General features: G+C 45.1%; 2 long non-coding RNA genes and 3 other non-coding genes across 5 annotated transcripts; all 5 read left to right on the forward strand.

Moving 5' to 3' along the window:
- The first annotated feature begins 832 nt into the window (after positions 1-832).
- LOC130706930 (uncharacterized) lies at positions 833-6,506 on the forward strand. Its single transcript, XR_009006968.1, has 3 exons — positions 833-1,270; positions 3,043-3,143; positions 6,108-6,506. It is a non-coding gene; the product is annotated as an uncharacterized LOC130706930 (long non-coding RNA).
- On the forward strand, positions 2,090-2,163 carry TRNAN-GUU (transfer RNA asparagine (anticodon GUU)). Its single transcript has one exon. It is a non-coding gene; the product is annotated as a tRNA-Asn (tRNA).
- Positions 6,507-10,029: 3,523 nt separating the features above from the next.
- On the forward strand, positions 10,030-10,102 carry TRNAV-CAC (transfer RNA valine (anticodon CAC)). The gene has a single exon. It is a non-coding gene; the product is annotated as a tRNA-Val (tRNA).
- Positions 10,103-11,034: 932 nt separating this feature from the next.
- On the forward strand, positions 11,035-16,741 carry LOC130706929 (uncharacterized). Its single transcript, XR_009006967.1, has 3 exons — positions 11,035-11,472; positions 13,245-13,345; positions 16,316-16,741. It is a non-coding gene; the product is annotated as an uncharacterized LOC130706929 (long non-coding RNA).
- On the forward strand, positions 12,292-12,365 carry TRNAN-GUU (transfer RNA asparagine (anticodon GUU)). Its single transcript has one exon. It is a non-coding gene; the product is annotated as a tRNA-Asn (tRNA).
- Positions 16,742-18,004: the final 1,263 nt, after the last annotated feature.

The following is an 18,004-nucleotide window of genomic DNA, read 5'->3' on the forward strand; positions in this document are numbered from 1 at the left end:
CAAGGTACAGGCCAGGAGTTCCCTTACTGCCTGAGAGCCTGCTCAGCACCAGGAACCCGCCCTCCTTTCTCTGCTCTGAGGCACCGCGGAGCGCAGGCCACAGCCAGCTAATCCAAGTGGGCAAAGGACAAGGCTGACTTCGGGTCAGTTTTACATCCGGAAATCCCCTCACCTACTAAGCAGGCGCCTAAACCTCTTCCACATGTTCACACGAGTTATGTCTCTGAAAACCGAGGAGTTCATCCCAGTGAGGCACACTTGGCTTTCCCCCACCTCGGCACACCTACGCAACAGTTTGATCTGCGTGACGCCACAAAAGAGACCGAACCCGACTGTGCACCGGGGACCCGAGCCAAAGACACGGAAATGAACAATATCAGGCTCCACGAATTGAGCCGGTCGCGGAGGGGAAGGAGCCCGTAGCGGTGCCGTCTCCAGGAGAGCCCCCAGAGCCAGGGCAGAGATCAGGAAGTGGACGGATCCGCCCATCACCTGCTGACATCCCAGTCGGCAGCTGACTCAAGGGAAAAGCGAGGTTCAGGAAGAGAGCAGGACCTTGGCTCGGCAGCACACAGCGCTGAAGCTAGACCAGGACGGACCTTGTGTCCTGTCTCAGGGCCCAAGGCGTCGCCCAAGACTGGAGAGGTGAAGGGTGATGAGCAGCCGGGCAAGGGCTGGGAGCCTTGCACAGCTGCATTCAGCCCTGGGCTTCTGGGAAATCTCCGTTCCTGCTCTCCGGGTCTCTGAAGTTTAGTCTTGACTTCTACAATTTTCACGTGGAGACGCTACGTCGGGGCTCCTCAATGGTTCCCTGGTGGTCTAGTGGCTAGGATTCGGCGCTTTCACCGCTGCGGCCCGGGTTCGATTCCCGGCCAGGGAAGCCTCTGCAAAAATGTTTTTCTTTTTTTTCCCCTTCAGCGTCTCCACTGGCAGGCGTCTTCCTCTTCCTGCCCCGACCAGAGCTGTGTTTTGCTTCAAGGTTCAGATGCAGACGAGCTTCTGCACTGAGTCCCCAAATGCCGGCGAGTCCCGGCCTCAGGGTCCTTGACATCGCGCAGGCTGGAGGACGTGAGATGTAATGAACAGCCTGGGCTGGCCGGCTCTCGCCTCGGCTCTTTTCCCCCTGCATGTTACAAACCCGAAGTCTTATTTACCGCGTTTTCATCCCAAGAGAATCGGAGACTCGAGTTCCAAACATTCATTAAGAACCACAACCAAAGCCCTTGGAAACATACAAGAAAGTTGCAAGAGGAATAACATCGTATATTCTGTACGTAAGTGCACAGTAAACATTTTCCCACGTTGGGTTTCTCACTCTCTCTCCGTACGTAAGAATGGCGACACCAGTTGAGAGTTCCTTGCAGACCTCTCCACTCAAGATTGCTCCTTTCGTTTGGCGTGTCTCTCAAAGGCAGCTTCTGCGGGACTTGTCCTCCAAGACCAGGGGGAGCCTCTGTCCTCGCGAGGAGGCCCCCTGGCCCTTTCAGGAACCTGAAATCCGTTCTCTTCAGGCTGTAGAGAAGCTTCAAGAGGAGTTTTATTCCGCTCCCCCCGAAGCGCAGGCCAGGCACGTTCTGTGCTAGTAGGAATCCCCCCGGGCCGGCTGCCCTCCGGTCTCCTTCCCGGTTGCCTTGGCGGGCAGTGGGGTCTTGGGTCAGCCTGAGCGCTGGAACCGCCTACCTCGCGAAAGGCCCTTCTGGGAAGTGCAGCTGCCCCTTGGCTGTTGCCTGGATCTCTGTGCCCTGCACGGAGCGTAAAGGGTTCTGACAGGACACAAAGGTGACGAATCCTTCCCTGGAGTGAGTGGGAGGATGAGAGGACCAGATGGGAAATGCGTCCAAGGGAGGGGGTGTATTCTCAAGTGCTTGTCAGAATTGTCTGCATGGGTGGCTGCCCTATGATAATAGTGCTTAGTGTTGTCTTTTCCTGACGTCGACCCAGTCTCAGGTCCAGTGGGATCGGCTGCTCTAAACTTTCCGTTTTTCCGAAGCTTTGGAACTGGTACCGTTTTCCTGCGAGAAAGGCGGCACATCCTAGGAATTAGTCAGTGTCTACTCCATAGAGAGGCGAGGAAAGGGGGCGTGCTGCTGTCTCTGTGGCGCAATGGGTTAGCGCGTTCGGCTGTTAATCGAAAGGTTGGTGGTTCGAGCCCACCCAGGGACGGTGGGAGAGGTTTTAGAACCCATTCAGCGTTTTTTTCTGTGCTGATTACCATTGCAGGTGTTCCATGCTGATTATCACCTGTACATCTGCTCCCACAAAGTTTACCGAACTGCATTCGGGGTCCTAGCCACCTCACGACTGCTGCCAGTCTTGGGCCACACTCCCCTTCCCAGCTCTATTGTCTGTCGTCTCTATTGGACTCTATACTTGCCTAACTTACGGCCTTCTGAAAGAGATCGAGGAAGCCACGGTCTGGTGGGATAGTCTTTATTCTGCCAAGTCTACAGACTTGGACAAGAAAGTTCTATTTTATGTGTCTCAAATTTTTCAGCTGTGAACGTTAGTAATTCTTCTATGAATGATGTTATCGGTGAACTCATCATCATAATTCTCCTCTGCATTATTTTTGATAAAGGCATTTCTTCCATGGTTGTGTAGTATTTGGTTTCATGGCTTCACGATGACGAATAGGCTGCAACCATCATTATTGTACACACACCTCTGACCACTCGTGCAGGTGTTTCCAGAGCGTAGAGAACTGCAAGTGCAAGTGCTACCTTTCGTGTTTCTATGCTTCTAATGTTGGCAAATCCTTCAAGTTTGCCCTCCACAGAAGTGGCACTGAATCATATTCCATTTTATTTTCCAGTCTTTCAATGTCCCTTTCTTCATTTACTTGCCAACACAGCAACCTTTCTATACATCTCTCTATGGTAGTCTAACTAATAAAGGGAGCAGTGCCCTCCCGACATAACTAAGGGGAAGGACAACAGGGGGACACTGTGGGCAGTACACAGAGATATTCTATTGCATACGTTCGAAAGCTCAACATTCAATATTTTTAAAGTCTCCCAATAACTGTAATGGTTTTCTCTGCAGACCTAGTCAACAGGGTCCAGAGAAGACTGCCCAGAGTGACGTCTTTGACAACGTCCTGCCAAGCAACTTATCCAAAGAGAAGAATCTCGCTCATCCCAGAGGTTTTTTCCTTCTCCCCTTTTCTCTTTTATTTATACATTTTGGTTATACTTTTAATTTGATGCAAACAATCTAATGCCTGTCCTTCCTCCTATCAAATGGGGAATTCGCATGGGAATAAGTGTTTCTATGTTTTTCCTTGACCGTTTTTTGTTTGTTTTTTGGCTGTGACGATAACAATTAGCCCATCTAAGACACCTCGTGGGAGCCAACAGAATCCTGCCCCCCACCAGTTCCTGCTTCAGACCTGGACCCTTAGAGCTATTGGCTCGTGTTTGCTCTGTTCTGTTATATCTCATGTGCAGCAATTGAGCATTTTGGCTTTTTCATACTGTGTGGTTACTGGACACGGATTTTGTCTCTCTCTCTCCCTCTCATTTGTGCATCACTAATTTCTCGTCTCAGTGCGGGATTCTGGTTTTCATTTTAGGAAGTGAACTTCTGGGGATGATCCCTGTTGGGTGGCGGTTGACAGGGATCCATTCCCTGTTAGGTAGAAGATGACAGCTAATCCGGACCATGAGTCTTTTTGGTCTGATGCTTGTCCTGAGGATTCTGGTGTTTCCTGGTATGAGACACCGCAGCAGTGAGAAGCTGTCCACCTCTTGTCTTTCCACTATTTGCTAAAAACCACGTGGGCCCAGTCAACCCTTGTCAATAACTGCAAAAGTGTAGTAGCTACAGTCAGGACGATCTTAATATGCAATGGTTCCCTCATAAGGAACTCAACATTAATAAGGGGGATTAATACAGGAAGAATATTGAATTTTTAGCACGGAATAGGCAGCTTTCTTTCATTGGTATACTCAAGGTTCTAAATAACTGAAAAAATTCAAACAAATGTCCTTCAGGGATGGCTGAAATCAGACTACAGAAAGCAGAGGAGAGACATAGCATTACAAAGAAGCAACAAAGTCAGCAACATGAGCACTTGTGACAACCCTACAAATCAAGAGTTAAACCTTCCAGAACTGTAAGCCCGTTCGGTCCTTAATAAAAATGGAGGAGGAGCAATGACTTCATGCACAGATACATACCCTGGAGACTCAAAAGCATATCACAGAATTACTCCGAGTTTCATTAATGAGCTTCCTTCAAGGACCTAATGTGGCTTACTTATTTCATTTTGTTTCCCTCACTGTCAGTTGCTGTTAAAACATATCATTGCCTCTGCTTTCACCTTAAATAATGCCCACTAGTTTGATGAATTTTTTTCCCTTTAAATATATCTTCTCAGAAGCAAAACAATATACTTTCTCTTCCTTGGGAGAGAATAGACAAAGTAGGCCTCTAAAAACTTAAATTAATTAAAACTCAGTTCCCCAATTAATTTCAGGAAAGTAATAATCACTCGTATAAATTTAAAATAAGAAAATTAAGAATTTCTGGGAAGAATGCTTTACTACTTATGCTTTCAATGTGGTATTTATATAAGGAAAAATTTTGTTGTGGAATTGGTGACAAGGAACGATAACAGATTTAGCTGTAGATTAAATGAATGGTCTTGATTACTCGGAACAAGAGTGAGAAACGAAATGAAATGGATTACAAAGATGACCCTTAATACTTTTAAGCAATTTAAATAATTTATACATTTTATATATCATGACATTTAAAGTGTTTATGTCATGTCGTGTGCTTTTATCGAGGTTACTCAGAAAAATTAGATTGGTTTCATAATTTTGGTCTAAAAACGACTATATATATATTTTCAGATTATGTTATGATGTAGAAAATAATGGTGGCATAATATACTGTTGTGTAAGTCTTGGCTTTATTTTGGCTTGAAAATCTGAGTTACGTTGGACTTCCTAAATTTCCTGTACTGGTTGTACTGGTTAAATAAGCAAACGTATCCAATAAGTTTTCAACGAGTAAAAATTTAAATTTATGTGTTGAAGTATATTAAATATACTAGTCAAGTACATTAAATATACTAATATCTTTAAAGAGGAATGAATACTTGTAATTCTAGAAACCAGACGACTCAATTATTCCACTTACAATTTTTGGTAAATATTTTTAGGCGTCATCTAATATATGATTCCATATATACCAATATATGATTCCAACATTCCCATGTTCCAACATGCGTCAGCTTAAATTACAAGTTCAAGATCTGGAGTTAACTTCAATCCTTTGACTAACAGTAAATTGATTTAATTAACGAATCATCTTTGGTTGCCTGCAAATTCTCTCTGTCTTTGTCCTTCCCGTTTGTCCTGATTTCATGATAGGTCGGTCGACAACAGTGCTTTCGTTGGGGAATGCTGTTGTTTTCTGGCTTCACATATATTTCTATAGTTTGTAGGTTTGTGGCTGGTGCTGTGGCTATTCTTATGTGTTCCCTTGACAAAAGTTCAGTAGAGTGGCTTGTGTTTTCACTGCTCTGACACGTCAGAATCATAACCTTAATGCTGAGCACTGCATGGCTTCTGAAACCTTCTCAAAGCGCCTCCTTGCTTCTTGTTACACATTCATTTTTTGCATGGCACTTGCTTTCTATCACAGCAAGCACCAGAATCCAGCTTGGCAAAGAAATGATATCATTGAAAAGAATGTAGAATAATCTAATGTTGGCAGGTTTTACTATGTAAATTACACCTCAATAAAGCTTACTTTAAAAAAAAAAGGACAAACAAAACCAAATGTTGACAGGATGGAGAGCACTGGAAATTCTTATTCATTTCTGGAAAGGGTATAAAAAAGTTCCACAGGTTGGAAAAAAAAATTTGGCAGCATCCACTGAGGGTCATACATACACAGTTACATGCTGTGGCCCAGAAATCGTACTTTTCGCTGTGCTATACCTTTGACCTGTGCTCTCCGATATGATAGGTGCAAGCCACATGTAGCTACTGAACACTTGAAAGTTGCTAGGGCCACAGGTTGTAATGATAATATTTTGATGTAGTAAGTCTCCTAAAACATTATTAAAACAGAAAATTCAAAATTCCTTGTGACAGGTTTGAAAACGAATAAAGGGAAACGTCACTCAGATGAAGTCGGGATACCAGAAGTGGGAGCTCTCATGGGGTACCACTCAAGTTCAAAGACAGGAAGTATCGTCAATTACAAACCCAAACAGAAGAAGCATCAGCAGGAAGAATCCTCGATTACAGGCCCCAACAGAAAAACATATTCGTTGCATCTCCTGCAGGAAATCAGCAACTTGGCAATGAGAAACCGTCATCACCCTGAACTTTCACTTTTCTCCAGTGGACTTGGGTTCAAAACAGCCTCCCTCAGCTTCCTCCTCTCTCTCTGTAAAACAAGGTTCCTTCCTCTCCTTTGTTTGTGGGACTTGCCTATGGCTTTTGCTATAGCTTGCTTGTCCTGAATTGCCATTCTTCCGCTATTCCTGAATAAACGCTTTTTGCTGGAAAAAAAGAAAAAACAACCCCCCCCCCAACTTTTATATATTTTTATAAATTTTTAAAATTGATTTTGTGTATTTGTTTTTGGCTGCGTTGGGTCTTCGTTGCTGGGCGAGGGCTCTCTCTAGTTGCAGTGATTGGGGGCTGCTCTTCCTTGTGGTGGCTTCTCTTGTTGCGGAGCACGGGCTCTAGGCGGGCAGGCGTCAGTAGTTGTGGCATGAGGGCTCAGTAGTTGTGGCTCACGGGCTCTAGAGCGTAGGCTCAGTAGTTGGGGTGCACGGGCTTAGTTGCTCCACAGCATGTGGGATCTTCCCGGAACAGGGCTCGACCCCGTGTCCCCTGCCTTGGCAGGCGGATTCTTAACCAATGCGCAACCAGGGAAACCCCCAAAAGTATTATTTTGAAAGTCAACACTGGCATTATTCTGTTGGAATGGGGTGCTCTCGAAAAATGTGTATGTCCCCCAAAAGTCATAAAATAATGTTCGTACCATTTCAGAATATCCTCAACTGGAAACAACTGAAATGTCCAACAGTTCAATTCTATGTGGAGTTATATTCTTACAAGGCATACACACAGAGACAAAGAACTACGTGAAAAATAGGGTTAAATTTCATAGACATAATGTTGAGTGAAAGAAGTCAGACCCATGCCCCTCCATCCCCCCAAACCCAGTGCATGTCCTGTGATTCAATTTATGTGAAAGTAACAGGCAGAGAGGTTGGGAGGGGTATGTGTGTGATTACTCTGAGCTCTTGCATGGGAAGAGTCATGAGGAAGCCTTCTGTGGTCTGGTAATTTTGCATACCTTAGTTATTTAGGTTGCTTCATCAGTGATTCAGGTTGGTGTACACTGGTAATGGTTTGGGAACTGTACACTCTGTGTACTTTATGCATAATATGCCTCATTGTTTTAAAGTTTAATGCCACTTGGTTATTGTTAAAGTGATGTTGCTACTTTTTCTTCTGCTTTGTCCTGGGCTAGGAGGGAAAGTAAGTTCAAAGTAGTTACTGTGATATTTTTGCTGTCCTCAGATTTTTGGCTTCCCTTCACTATCGGATATCTGACTACTTACGCATATGCTGCTCACAACCTTTACCTTAAGCCGACATTCCACTGTTAATACTGTGTCAAAGAGAGAACCAAGTGTTCATGACCAAATCTGCTCTTTTAAGAATAAATATGAGTCAAGGAAGGGGGGGGGGTATATGAAATTGAGAAATTCTGATGAGGAAAGTAGTCCAATTAGGCTTAACTAACTCACAGGTGCCAAAGGGGGACACTGGCAGGTAGTACACAAAGAAAAGCCGCCACATGCATTTCACCACTAAACTCTCAAGAATTTTTGAGCATCCACACATAGCCAAAAGCGTTTACCTGATTAGTCCGGAACTTCACTAGATTAACCCCTCCAGAGTAGCTGTTTGATGGCTTTCAGCTATCTGTTCCTCCAGGAAAGGGAAACCTCCCCTTTCTCAGGCTTTGTTTGTGTGTGTGTGTGTTTCCTCTCTTCTCTTTTCTGGCTTTTTTATAAATCCTGCCTTTGTTTAATGACAACATCCTAATAACTGTTTCCCATTTTTATTAGTAACCATGTGAGCTAACTCATTCAAAATCTCTTTACTACTTGAAGTAAGTCAGAAAGAGAAAAACAAATATCGTATATTAACGCATATATGTGGAACCTAGAAAAATGGTTCAGATGACCCGGTTTGCAGGGCAGAAAGAGAGACACAGATGTAGAGAACAAACATATGGACCCCAACGGGGGGAAAGCGGCAGAGGGGTTGGTGGTGGTGGGATGCGTTGGGAGATTGGGATTGACATATATACACGAATATATATATAATAACAATTAAGAGCCTGCTGTATTAAAAATATTTTTTTAAATTCAAAAATAATCTCTTTACTACTAATGTTGAAGTATGATTTTCATATTCACATGTGTATACACTATGTTGGTAGCTTTGAAATCTATTCTTGGGTGGAGACTGCCATGGAACGGGAAAGTTTAGGCCTTCAATGGTTGGAAGATAGGTCCTTCTTAGTCTTTAAAGAGACAGTTTCCAGTTAGTATGTGTTTAACAAACGCATCGTCATTCTCTCTGCGTCTAACGTCGTTGCTTCTCCAATGGTCCTGTTTACTCTTTCTCCTCTTCCTCTTCATTTCATTAATGAGTTTGGGGAGGTTTGTAGGCCTACCTTTCAATCTTCTCTTCCTTTTGATATATTGGAGGTTGAACAAGGAAGGGATGCAAATCTCAGTGAAGTTTTCTCAGTTACCCGTGAGCATTGTGGCCAAGGGGAGGGGCTCTGGAGGCAAACTGCTTGGGTCTGAGTGCTGGCTCTCACTGTCACGGGGTGGGGTGGGGGTGGGGGTGGGGGGTGAGACCCTGGAAAGGTTAGCTCAGCTTTTCAGCGCCTCAGTGTTCTCATCTGCAACAAGGGGTGGTAAAGTCCTACGCTATCTTCCAGGGTTGTTATGTGGACTTAGTAAGTGATTCCACAGTAAAGCACTGAGGAACAGTGCTGGTCACTGAGTAAAGCTCGAGAAAGCTGGTATTATCGTTATTATGAAGTCTTTTATTTCCCCTTCTAACTGTACCACTGCTGACTTTCAACATTCCCCAGAACAAACTGCGAATGTTTACATGTTTAGCTGACCTCTTCTCCCTCATATTAGTGACCTGCATCTGGGAAATTGGTTGCTTTGGATGGTGATCGAACTGGTGATCTAAAGGCAGTGGGGGACTGGATCCAGCTTCATCAGATTCTTGGACCTTGGGCAGGCATGACGATCGTTTAGCTCATGGTAGACAATCTCTTGCACATGTTTCTATAGCAAGAGCTTTTCATAGATAGTCAGACATACCTTAAGTATTATAAGAAAAGTGCAAGTATGTACCAGTGACCTGTCTTTTTGGCTGTTGTTGTTTGAAGAAATCAAAGGAAGAAAATAGAATTTACCTGGGAGTTGTAGATTTCCTCCTTCAGGTATGACGGAGTGTTTGTAGCAAGCTAGCATTCACCCTGAAGACGACTCAATCCAGTCTGGATGAAAGGAATTCTGTTTGAAGGCTTTGGGGACATGCAGCTAGGACCCACAGGATCCGCTCCAGAGAGAGAGAAGCTCACTGGAATGAACCGAATTCTCTACCTTTTCCCCTTAGGCCCAAAGGGCACTTGCCCGAACCCCCGGCTCCCGCGGCTTCTGGGAGCTGAGGAGTCAGCAGCGGGGGCGACCCCTGCACTCGGGGGCATAGCCGTGGATCCGAGGACTCTGCGGTCGGTGCGGGAGCCCGAAGGCCGACTGTGGGAGGCTCGGGGGTCCTCCCTTCGGGCCAGGCGAGGAACCCTGAAAGCAGGGCCTCTCGGAAGCCGCAGTCTGCTTGCCTGAGAGATCTCGGGGCTTCAAGGTTCATTCTGCAGTTTAAAAAGTTGGCGACTAGGAGAGTGGTGGCAGGACCTACGGATTTCAGGGATGTGCCACTAGGCGGCAGCACCCGCCGTGTTTCCGTAGTGTAGCGGTTATCACGTTCGCCTCACACGCGAAAGATCCCCGGTTCGAAACCGGGCGGAAACAAACGTCCTTCCTTTCTGAAGTTTTTACCTTCCCATTCCAAAAACCAAAACGGGCGAAAGGCAGGGGCTGAGGCGGCGGGCGCAGCCTCAGTTTCCATCCCCAAGGTACAGGCCAGGAGTTCCCTTACTGCCTGAGAGCCTGCTCAGCACCAGGAACCCGCCCTCCTTTCTCTGCTCTGAGGCACCGCGGAGCGCAGGCCACAGCCAGCTAATCCAAGTGGGCAAAGGACAAGGCTGACTTCGGGTCAGTTTTACATCCGGAAATCCCCTCACCTACTAAGCAGGCGCCTAAACCTCTTCCACATGTTCACACGAGTTATGTCTCTGAAAACCGAGGAGTTCATCCCAGTGAGGCACACTTGGCTTTCCCCCACCTCGGCACACCTACGCAACAGTTTGATCTGCGTGACGCCACAAAAGAGACCGAACCCGACTGTGCACCGGGGACCCGAGCCAAAGACACGGAAATGAACAATGTCAGGCTCCACGAATTGAGCCGGTCGCGGAGGGGAAGGAGCCCGTAGCGGTGCCGTCTCCAGGAGAGCCCCCAGAGCCAGGGCAGAGATCAGGAAGTGGACGGATCCGCCCATCACCTGCTGACATCCCAGTCGGCAGCTGACTCAAGGGAAAAGCGAGGTTCAGGAAGAGAGCAGGACCTTGGCTCGGCAGCACACAGCGCTGAAGCTAGACCAGGACGGACCTTGTGTCCTGTCTCAGGGCCCAAGGCGTCGCCCAAGACTGGAGAGGTGAAGGGTGATGAGCAGCCGGGCAAGGGCTGGGAGCCTTGCACAGCTGCATTCAGCCCTGGGCTTCTGGGAAATCTCCGTTCCTGCTCTCCGGGTCTCTGAAGTTTAGTCTTGACTTCTACAATTTTCACGTGGAGACGCTACGTCGGGGCTCCTCAATGGTTCCCTGGTGGTCTAGTGGCTAGGATTCGGCGCTTTCACCGCTGCGGCCCGGGTTCGATTCCCGGCCAGGGAAGCCTCTGCAAAAATGTTTTTCTTTTTTTTCCCCTTCAGCGTCTCCACTGGCAGGCGTCTTCCTCTTCCTGCCCCGACCAGAGCTGTGTTTTGCTTCAAGGTTCAGATGCAGACGAGCTTCTGCACTGAGTCCCCAAATGCCGGCGAGTCCCGGCCTCAGGGTCCTTGACATCGCGCAGGCTGGAGGACGTGAGATGTAATGAACAGCCTGGGCTGGCCGGCTCTCGCCTCGGCTCTTTTCCCCCTGCATGTTACAAACCCGAAGTCTTATTTACCGCGTTTTCATCCCAAGAGAATCGGAGACTCGAGTTCCAAACATTCATTAAGAACCACAACCAAAGCCCTTGGAAACATACAAGAAAGTTGCAAGAGGAATAACATCGTATATTCTGTACGTAAGTGCACAGTAAACATTTTCCCACGTTGGGTTTCTCACTCTCTCTCCGTACGTAAGAATGGCGACACCACTTGAGAGTTCCTTGCAGACCTCTCCACTCAAGATTGCTCCTTTCGTTTGGCGTGTCTCTCAAAGGCAGCTTCTGCGGGACTTGTCCTCCAAGACCAGGGGGAGCCTCTGTCCTCGCGAGGAGGCCCCCTGGCCCTTTCAGGAACCTGAAATCCGTTCTCTTCAGGCTGTAGAGAAGCTTCAAGAGGAGTTTTATTCCGCTCCCCCCGAAGCGCAGGCCAGGCACGTTCTGTGCTAGTAGGAATCCCCCCGGGCCGGCTGCCCTCCGGTCTCCTTCCCGGTTGCCTTGGCGGGCAGTGGGGTCTTGGGTCAGCCTGAGCGCTGGAACCGCCTACCTCGCGAAAGGCCCTTCTGGGAAGTGCAGCTGCCCCTTGGCTGTTGCCTGGATCTCTGTGCCCTGCACGGAGCGTAAAGGGTTCTGACAGGACACAAAGGTGACGAATCCTTCCCTGGAGTGAGTGGGAGGATGAGAGGACCAGATGGGAAATGCGTCCAAGGGAGGGGGTGTATTCTCAAGTGCTTGTCAGAATTGTCTGCATGGGTGGCTGCCCTATGATAATAGTGCTTAGTGTTGTCTTTTCCTGACGTCGACCCAGTCTCAGGTCCAGTGGGATCGGCTGCTCTAAACTTTCCGTTTTTCCGAAGCTTTGGAACTGGTACCGTTTTCCTGCGAGAAAGGCGGCACATCCTAGGAATTAGTCAGTGTCTACTCCATAGAGAGGCGAGGAAAGGGGGCGTGCTGCTGTCTCTGTGGCGCAATGGGTTAGCGCGTTCGGCTGTTAATCGAAAGGTTGGTGGTTCGAGCCCACCCAGGGACGGTGGGAGAGGTTTTAGAACCCATTCAGCGTTTTTTTCTGTGCTGATTACCATTGCAGGTGTTCCATGCTGATTATCACCTGTACATCTGCTCCCACAAAGTTTACCGAACTGCATTCGGGGTCCTAGCCACCTCACGACTGCTGCCAGTCTTGGGCCACACTCCCCTTCCCAGCTCTATTGTCTGTCGTCTCTATTGGACTCTATACTTGCCTAACTTACGGCCTTCTGAAAGAGATCGAGGAAGCCACGGTCTGGTGGGATAGTCTTTATTCTGCCAAGTCTACAGACTTGGACAAGAAAGTTCTATTTCATGTGTCTCAAATTTTTCAGCTGTGAACGTTAGTAATTCTTCTATGAATGATGTTATCGGTGAACTCATCATCATAATTCTCCTCTGCATTATTTTTGATAAAGGCATTTCTTCCATGGTTGTGTAGTATTTGGTTTCATGGCTTCACGATGACGAATAGGCTGCAACCATCATTATTGTACACACACCTCTGACCACTCGTGCAGGTGTTTCCAGAGCGTAGAGAACTGCAAGTGCAAGTGCTACCTTTCGTGTTTCTATGCTTCTAATGTTGGCAAATCCTTCAAGTTTGCCCTCCACAGAAGTGGCACTGAATCATATTCCATTTTATTTTCCAGTCTTTCAATGTCCCTTTCTTCATTTACTTGCCAACACAGCAACCTTTCTATACATCTCTCTATGGTAGTCTAACTAATAAAGGGAGCAGTGCCCTCCCGACATAACTAAGGGGAAGGACAACAGGGGGACACTGTGGGCAGTACACAGAGATATTCTATTGCATACATTCGAAAGCTCAACATTCAATATTTTTAAAGTCTCCCAATAACTGTAATGGTTTTCTCTGCAGACCTAGTCAACAGGGTCCAGAGAAGACTGCCCAGAGTGACGTCTTTGACAACGTCCTGCCAAGCAACTTATCCAAAGAGAAGAATCTCGCTCATCCCAGAGGTTTTTTCCTTCTCCCCTTTTCTCTTTTATTTATACATTTTGGTTATACTTTTAATTTGATGCGAACAATCTAATGCCTGTCCTTCCTCCTATCAAATGGGGAATTCGCATGGGAATAAGTGTTTCTATGTTTTTCCTTGACCGTTTTTTGTTTGTTTTTTGGCTGTGACGATAACAATTAGCCCATCTAAGACACCTCGTGGGAGCCAACAGAATCCTGCCCCCCACCAGTTCCTGCTTCAGACCTGGACCCTTAGAGCTATTGGCTCGTGTTTGCTCTGTTCTGTTATATCTCATGTGCAGCAATTGAGCATTTTGGCTTTTTCATACTGTGTGGTTACTGGACACGGATTTTGTCTCTCTCTCTCCCTCTCATTTGTGCATCACTAATTTCTCGTCTCAGTGCGGGATTCTGGTTTTCATTTTAGGAAGTGAACTTCTGGGGATGATCCCTGTTGGGTGGCGGTTGACAGGGATCCATTCCCTGTTAGGTAGAAGATGACAGCTAATCCGGACCATGAGTCTTTTTGGTCTGATGCTTGTCCTGAGGATTCTGGTGTTTCCTGGTATGAGACACCGCAGCAGTGAGAAGCTGTCCACCTCTTGTCTTTCCACTATTTGCTAAAAACCACGTGGGCCCAGTCAACCCTTGTCAATAACTGCAAAAGTGTAGTAGCTACAATCAGGACGATCTTAATATGCAATGGTTCCCTCATAAGGAACTCAACATTAATAAGGGGGATTAATACAGGAAGAATATTGAATTTTTAGCACGGAATAGGCAGCTTTCTTTCATTGGTATACTCAAGGTTCTAAATAACTGAAAAAATTCAAACAAATGTCCTTCAGGGATGGCTGAAATCAGACTACAGAAAGCAGAGGAGAGACATAGCATTACAAAGAAGCAACAAAGTCAGCAACATGAGCACTTGTGACAACCCTACAAATCAAGAGTTAAACCTTCCAGAACTGTAAGCCCGTTCGGTCCTTAATAAAAATGGAGGAGGAGCAATGACTTCATGCACAGATACATACCCTGGAGACTCAAAAGCATATCACAGAATTACTCCGAGTTTCATTGATGAGCTTCCTTCAAGGACCTAATGTGGCTTACTTATTTCATTTTGTTTCCCTCACTGTCAGTTGCTGTTAAAACATATCATTGCCTCTGCTTTCACCTTAAATAATGCCCACTAGTTTGATGAATTTTTTTCCCTTTAAATATATCTTCTCAGAAGCAAAACAATATACTTTCTCTTCCTTGGGAGAGAATAGACAAAGTAGGCCTCTAAAAACTTAAATTAATTAAAACTCAGTTCCCCAATTAATTTCAGGAAAGTAATAATCACTCGTATAAATTTAAAATAAGAAAATTAAGAATTTCTGGGAAGAATGCTTTACTACTTATGCTTTCAATGTGGTATTTATATAAGGAAAAATTTTGTTGTGGAATTGGTGACAAGGAACGATAACAGATTTAGCTGTAGATTAAATGAATGGTCTTGATTACTCGGAACAAGAGTGAGAAACGAAATGAAATGGATTACAAAGATGACCCTTAATACTTTTAAGCAATTTAAATAATTTATACATTTTATATATCATGACATTTAAAGTGTTTATGTCATGTCGTGTGCTTTTATCGAGGTTACTCAGAAAAATTAGATTGGTTTCATAATTTTGGTCTAAAAACGACTATATATATATTTTCAGATTATGTTATGATGTAGAAAATAATGGTGGCATAATATACTGTTGTGTAAGTCTTGGCTTTATTTTGGCTTGAAAATCTGAGTTACGTTGGACTTCCTAAATTTCCTGTACTGGTTGTACTGGTTAAATAAGCAAACGTATCCAATAAGTTTTCAACGAGTAAAAATTTAAATTTATGTGTTGAAGTATATTAAATATACTAGTCAAGTACATTAAATATACTAATATCTTTAAAGAGGAATGAATACTTGTAATTCTAGAAACCAGACGACTCAATTATTCCACTTACAATTTTTGGTAAATATTTTTAGGCGTCATCTAATATATGATTCCATATATACCAATATATGATTCCAACATTCCCATGTTCCAACATGCGTCAGCTTAAATTACAAGTTCAAGATCTGGAGTTAACTTCAATCCTTTGACTAACAGTAAATTGATTTAATTAACGAATCATCTTTGGTTGCCTGCAAATTCTCTCTGTCTTTGTCCTTCCCGTTTGTCCTGATTTCATGATAGGTCGGTCGACAACAGTGCTTTCGTTGGGGAATGCTGTTGTTTTCTGGCTTCACATATATTTCTATAGTTTGTAGGTTTGTGGCTGGTGCTGTGGCTATTCTTATGTGTTCCCTTGACAAAAGTTCAGTAGAGTGGCTTGTGTTTTCACTGCTCTGACATGTCAGAATCATAACCTTAATGCTGAGCACTGCACGGCTTCTGAAACCTTCTCAAAGCGCCTCCTTGCTTCTTGTTACACATTCATTTTTTGCATGGCACTTGCTTTCTCTCACAGCAAGCACCAGAATCCAGCTTGGCAAAGAAATGATATCATTGAAAAGAATGTAGAAAAATCTAATGTTGGCAGGTTTTACTATGTAAATTACACCTCAATAAAGCTTACTTTAAAAAAAAAAGGACAAACAAAACCAAATGTTGACAGGATGGAGAGCACTGGAAATTCTTATTCATTTCTGGAAAGGGTATAAAAAAGTTCCACAGGTTGGAAAAAAAATTTGGCAGCATCCACTGAGGGTCATACATACACAGTTACATGCTGTGGCCCAGAAATCGTACTTTTCGCTGTGCTGTACCTTTGACCTGTGCTCTCCGATATGATAGGTGCAAGCCACATGTAGCTACTGAACACTTGAAAGTTGCTAGGGCCACAGGTTGTAATGATAATATTTTGATGTAGTAAGTCTCCTAAAACATTAAAATAGGTTAAAACAGAAAATTCAAAATTCCTTGTGACAGGTTTGAAAACGAATAAAGGGAAACGTCACTCAGATGAAGTCGGGATACCAGAAGTGGGAGCTCTCATGGGGTACCACTCAAGTTCAAAGACAGGAAGTATCGTCAATTACAAACCCAAACAGAAGAAGCATCAGCAGGAAGAATCCTCGATTACAGGCCCCAACAGAAAAACATATTCGTTGCATCTCCTGCAGGAAATCAGCAACTTGGCAATGAGAAACCGTCATCACCCTGAACTTTCACTTTTCTCCAGTGGACTTGGGTTCAAAACAGCCTCCCTCAGCTTCCTCCTCTCTCTCTGTAAAACAAGGTTCCTTCCTCTCCTTTGTTTGTGGGACTTGCCTATGGCTTTTGCTATAGCTTGCTTGTCCTGAATTGCCATTCTTCCGCTATTCCTGAATAAACGCTTTTTGCTGGAAAAAAACAAAAAACAACCCCCCCCCCAACTTTTATATATTTTTATAAATTTTTAAAATTGATTTTGTGTATTTGTTTTTGGCTGCGTTGGGTCTTCGTTGCTGGGCGAGGGCTCTCTCTAGTTGCAGTGATTGGGGGCTGCTCTTCCTTGTGGTGGCTTCTCTTGTTGCGGAGCACGGGCTCTAGGCGGGCAGGCGTCAGTAGTTGTGGCATGAGGGCTCAGTAGTTGTGGCTCACGGGCTCTAGAGCGTAGGCTCAGTAGTTGGGGTGCACGGGCTTAGTTGCTCCACGGCATGTGGGATCTTCCCGGAACCGGGCTCGACCCCGTGTCCCCTGCCTTGGCAGGCGGATTCTTAACCAATGCGCAACCAGGGAAACCCCCAAAAGTATTATCTTGAAAGTCAACACTGGCATTATTCTCTTGGAATGGGGTGCTCTAGAAAAATGTGTATGTCCCCCAAAAGTCATAAAAAAATGTTCGTACCATTTCAGAATATCCTCAACTGGAAACAACTGAACTGTCCAACAGTTCAAAACTACGTGGAGTTATATTCTTACAAGGCATACACACAGAGACAAAGAACTACGTGAAAAATAGGGTTAAATTTCATAGACATAATGTTGAGTGAAAGAAGTCAGACCCATGCCCCTCCATGCCCCCAAACCCAGTGCATGCCCTGTGATTCAATTTATGTGAAAGTAACAGGCAGAGAGGTTGGGAGGGGTATGTGTGTGATTACTCTGAGCTCTTGCATGGGAAGAGTCATGAGGAAGCCTTCTGTGGTCTGGTAATTTTGCATACCTTAGTTATTTAGGTTGCTTCATCAGTGATTCAGGTTGGTGTACACTGGTAATGGTTTGGGAACTGTACACTCTGTGTACTTTTTGCATAATATGCCTCATTGTTTTAAAGTTTAATGCCACTTGGTTATTGTTAAAGTGATGTTGCTACTTTTTCTTCTGCTTTGTCCTGGGCTAGGAGGGAAAGTAAGTTCAAAGTAGTTACTGTGATATTTTTGCTGTCCTCAGAATTTTGGCTTTCCTTCACTACCGGATATCTGACTACTTACGCATATGCTGCTCACAACCATTACCTTAAGCCGACATTCCACTGTTAATACTGTGTCAAAGAGAGAACCAAGTGTTCATGACCAAATCTGCTCTTTTAAGAATAAATATGAGTCAAGGAAGGGGGGGGCCGTATATGAAATTGAGAAATTCTGATGAGGAAAGTAGTCCAATTAGGCTTAACTAACTCACAGGTGCCAAAGG

This window comes from Balaenoptera acutorostrata, unplaced genomic scaffold, assembly GCF_949987535.1.
Source record: "Balaenoptera acutorostrata unplaced genomic scaffold, mBalAcu1.1 scaffold_871, whole genome shotgun sequence".
Lineage (NCBI taxonomy): Eukaryota > Metazoa > Chordata > Mammalia > Artiodactyla > Balaenopteridae > Balaenoptera > Balaenoptera acutorostrata.